The 5,000-nt window shown below is 51.4% G+C and overlaps 1 protein-coding gene across 1 annotated transcript in view; it reads right to left on the minus strand.

The window, feature by feature from the left end:
* Window positions 1-5,000, minus strand: part of LOC311310152 (MAP/microtubule affinity-regulating kinase 3-like) — a gene marked incomplete at its 5' end in the record, with an annotated part of 43,479 nt that overhangs the window by 17,854 nt on the left and 20,625 nt on the right. The window lies entirely within an intron of this gene.

A 5,000-nucleotide genomic window follows, 5' to 3' on the forward strand; every position in this document is an offset into this window, starting at 1 on the left:
AGGAACGGTTCAGAAACACAAGAACGTCAGAGAACACTCGTCTTCGTCTGTCAGAAACTCACTGGCCCCCCCGAGTTCGTTCTCTGGTTGGGATCAGCCTGAGGTGATGCAGGCCTTTGAACAGACAATACACACACACACACACGCACGCACACGCACACGCACACACACGCATTTCTCATACACATTGGTCCAGTCTGTTCCCAATAGCAATCACACACACACACACTCATTTCTCACACACATTGGTCCAGTCTGTTCCCAATAGCAATCACACACACACACACACACTCATTTCTCACACACATTGGTCCAGTCTGTTCCCAATAGCAATCACACACACACACACACTCATTTCTCACACACATTGGTCCAGTCTGTTGCCAATAGCAATCACACACACACACACACACACTCATTTCTCACACACATTGGTCCAGTCTGTTGCCAATAGCAATCACACACACACACACACACACTCATTTCTCACACACATTGGTCCAGTCTGTTGCCAATAGCAATCACACACACACACACACACACACACTTGCCACAATGTGTTCCCCACATGAAGGTCCAAAACAACACATTATGAAATATGGAAGGAGAGAGAGAGAGCTTGTCTCCCAGACTATGACTTCCTGTAGCGCACGGTAAACACTTCCTTGGTTCCCGTCTCTCTTCCTTCCTTCCTTCCTTCCTTCCCTGGAGAACGGACAAACAGGACGTAGTCGCTCGCTCGCTCTCGGGGCCCCGCCCGCCGTCCCCGCGTGATTGGCCCTCTGGGCACAGACGACCTTTTAGCATCACCGGGCCCTCAGGGGCCCCGGGGACGCAGACGACGGGATTGGACGGATTGGACGGGATTGGACGGGCGGTCAGAGGAGGTCACTGTCCGTGGCCCGAGTCAGGCAGCACGTCTACCGCCTTGGGCCCTGTACGTCTGCTCTTTCCTTTCTGTTACTTTCTACCCCTCTCCCACGGACCCCTGACTGTGAGGGGCCGTCCACCATTATGCCTGCTGCTGGAGGTCGTTCCTCTGTCTCACCTCACCTCTCTCTCTCTCTCTCTCCCCCTCCCCCCCTCCCTCTCTCTCTCTCTCTCTCCCTCCCTCCCTCCCTCTCTCTCTCTCTCTCTCTCCCTCCCTCTCTCTCTCTCTCTCTCCCGTGTTCACATACGCTGTACTTCAGCTCTGTGGTGTTCCCTAGCTTTGTCCCACTCCGTCCTGTAGATCCCTCACCAGGACGCTCTCGCGACTGAGCGCTCCCCCTCTCCCTCTCCCGTGTGACACCTCTCTCTCCCAACTCTCCGTCTCTGTCGTCCGCCCCTCTCTCGCCCATGTCTCATTTCTCTCTCTTTCTCATCCGAGTCTCTTTCACCAGAACTCGCTCTCCATCCCATCTTTCCTGCTCCCATCCTTTCCTGTCTCTCTACACTCTTCAGACAGGTAGGGTCACTTCCTGTCTCTCTACACTCTTCAGACGGGTACAGGTCATTTCCTGTCTCTCTACACTCTTCAGACGGGTACAGTAGGGTCATTTCCTGTCTCTCTACACTCTTCAGACAGGTACAGTAGGGTCATTTCCTGTCTCTCTACACTCTTCAGACGGGTACAGGTAGGGTCACTTCCTGTCTCTCTACACTCTTCAGACGGGTACAGGTCATTTCCTGTCTCTCTACACTCTTCAGACGGGTACAGGTCATTTCCTGTCTCTCTACACTCTTCAGACGGGTACAGTAGGGTCATTTCCTGTCTCTCTACACTCTTCAGACGGGTACAGTAGGGTCATTTCCTGTCTCTCTACACTCTTCAGACAGGTACAGTAGGGTCATTTCCTGTCTCTCTACACTCTTCAGACGGGTACAGGTAGGGTCACTTCCTGTCTCTCTACACTCTTCAGACGGGTACAGTAAGGTCATTTCCTGTCTCTCTACACTCTTCAGACGGGTACAGGTCATTTCCTGTCTCTCTACACTCTTCAGACGGGTACAGTAGGGTCATTTCCTGTCTCTCTACACTCTTCAGACAGGGAGCTTTGCGTCGATGAGGGCGAAGCACCTACAGCCATGAATCATATCGGGGTAGGAGTGTGTGTCCATTTCTGTGTTCTAACGGGACATGTGAGAGCGTGCGTCTGTGGGTGTAAAGATATTGTGGACAAATTGTGGATTCCGGTTTACCGGCAGTATGTCGATTGCAAAAGTACGCCCACATCACTGATGCACGAGCATAGCGCCTCACACAGATACACTCACCCTGCTTGCATGCACACACTCTTTAGCATTCACACACACACACACGCACGCTCAAGGGACGGCAGTGCCCTCCGAAAATGAGGAGTCAGATAACGCATAATGTCCTTGTTTTCGCTTTCTCCTCCAGTGAGATTTTGTTTATGGTCCATTTAGGCTGCGACCTTTGACAGACAACTCCTTCACACACACACGCACACACGCACGCGCACACGCGCACACACACACGCACACACGCACACACGCACACACACACACACGCAGACACGCTCGCACACACACACACACACAAAGGCCCACACACACACACACACACACACATGCACACACGCGCGCACGCACGCACGCACACACACGCACACGCACACACACGCACACACACGCACACGAACGCACACGCACACGCACACACCCCTTCTCCTGCAAACATGCACACACTCGCACATTCTCTAGGTTTCAGTTCCTTGTTGTCGGACACCAAAACAAGTCCTACGATTGACGGCCGACGAGGAGAAGAAGTCTCGAAAGAGGGGATGGGCTACATCCATATAGTCTACAATGGCTTCCCCCGTGAAGGCGTTCTTAGGACAATGGGTGCTGAGATTTACAAGCATGTTCTATGATTCCAGATCCTTACTTACACAACGCTCTTCAGTCCTAATCCATTGTCTAGCATCGCTCAACATGTAAATAATAGGGCTACTGTAACAGTAACGTTATGGTTTGGCCCCGTTAGCCTGTACCCTACTTTTCTAGAAAGAAAACAAACATTTTCCCGTCTTACTGACCACATTTCTCGAGCAGGGCTGAGTTTCCCAGAGGCATCGTAGCGCTATGTTCATCGTAGCGCTATGATGAACGCCGTAGCTTACGATGAACGTAGCGCTACGATGCCTCTGGGAAACTCAGCCCTGGTCTGTTCTTGCTGTGTGTCATGCTAAGCTAGCTCATGCTAGCTATTGGTTGCTAGCCTTTGACCGCTACATATGGACTCTTTTGTTTCTTTAAACACAACACAATGCACTCTCAACAGACACGGGGGTACGCTACTGTACGCTGGAGCCGGCTGTGAATAAGTACAGGAGGCAAGAGGAATTATGGGGGATTGTGAAGCGGGCGTCTGGTTTCCAAACACACCAGCCCCGGAGTAAAAGCTAAATTTAGCACGCTTACCCTGGTCAGTGACTTGGAACATGAAAAGAGGTCACCCTATCTTCTCAACATCAACACTCTTTCTATTCCACTGTGGATGACCCGAGGGCATAAGGTTCTATATTGGGCTTTAGTGACAGACGGTGTGTGTGTGTGTGTGTGTGTGTGTGTATCTGTGTACGTGTGAGAGTCAGAGAGAGAGGGGACGGGGTGGTATACACCAACACTACACCTTTCCAAGAAGGATATGTGGATATCAAGTAGCAGATCAAGTTCTTCCACTGCAAGGTGATACAGACAGATGGTGAGCTAGACAGATAGCCAGACAGAGACAGTCAAGCCAGACAGAGATAGACAGACAGAAAGATAGAGACAGACAGACGGAGACAGACAGACAGACAGAAACAGATAGCCAGCCAAAGATAGCCAGTCAGAGACAGTCAGTCAGCCAAACAGATGGCGAACTCTCTCTCTCTCTTCCGTCCTGATACTCCTAGACCTGTCAGCAGCATTTGACAGGGTAGACCATCAGATCCTCCTCTCCGCCCTCGAGGAGAAAGCGGGAACAGCCCCCTCCTACCTCCAGGCCATGGTCAAACCCTACGCCCTCTCCAGAACACTACGCTCTGCTACCTCGGGACCAATGGTCGCCCGGTCACCCTGAGGCCCCTGCGGTCGATCGACCAGGTCACGGCTCTTCTCTGTCTTGGCCCCGCAGTGGTGGAATGAACTGCCCACTGACGTCAGGAGAGCAGAGTCGCTGCCCATCTTTCACTGCAGTCTGAAAACTCATCTCTTCAAGAAGCACTACCACGATCCTCCCTCTTAAGAACATATTGTATTTTTAGTTTGCTATTCTTCACTTTGCCTTCAGCTCTATATGATGCTCTTAGTCACTTGTTTTAGAAAGGAGATGCACTTGTGAGTTCTGGCGAGTAGTAGTACACTGACTTTTCCTACGTTAAATGCAATTATTGTTAGTCGCTTTGGATAAAAGCGTCCGCTAAATGACTGTAATGCAACGTAATGTAGTGTAATGTAATAGACAGCCAGAGACAGACAGTCAGACAGTGAGCCAGAGACGGTCAAGTCAGTCAGCCAGACAGAGACAGCCAGCCAAAGAGTCAGCAAGAGACAGTCAGCAAGAGACAGTGAGCCAGAGACAGTCAGCAAGAGACAGTGAGCCAGAGACAGTCAAGTCGGTCAGCCAGCCAGAGACAGTCAGCCAGAGACAGTCAGCCAGAGACAGTCAGCCAGAGAGTCAGCAAGAGACAGTCAGTCAGTCAGCCATCCAGAGACAGCCAGCAAGAGACAGTCAGCAAGAGACAGTCAGCAAGAGACAGTCAGCAAGAGACAGTCAAGTCGGTCAGTCAGCCAGAGACAGTCAGTCAGAGACAGTCAGACAGACAGACAGACAGCCAGAGACAGTCAGTCAGTCAGAGTCAGATATGGATATCTCCATGGTCTCATTGTTATGCTGGTAGCTCATCTCATGTGGACGTCTCTCCTCATCTCCCTTCCTACTTCCACACTAATATAGAGAGACCGGACAGGAGAGAACAGACAGTATCCCTCCCCAGACCTCCCCAGACCAG

The sequence above is a fragment of the Borostomias antarcticus genome (genome assembly GCF_949987555.1).
Source record: "Borostomias antarcticus genome assembly, chromosome: 6".
NCBI classification, from domain to species: Eukaryota; Metazoa; Chordata; class Actinopteri; order Stomiiformes; family Stomiidae; genus Borostomias; species Borostomias antarcticus.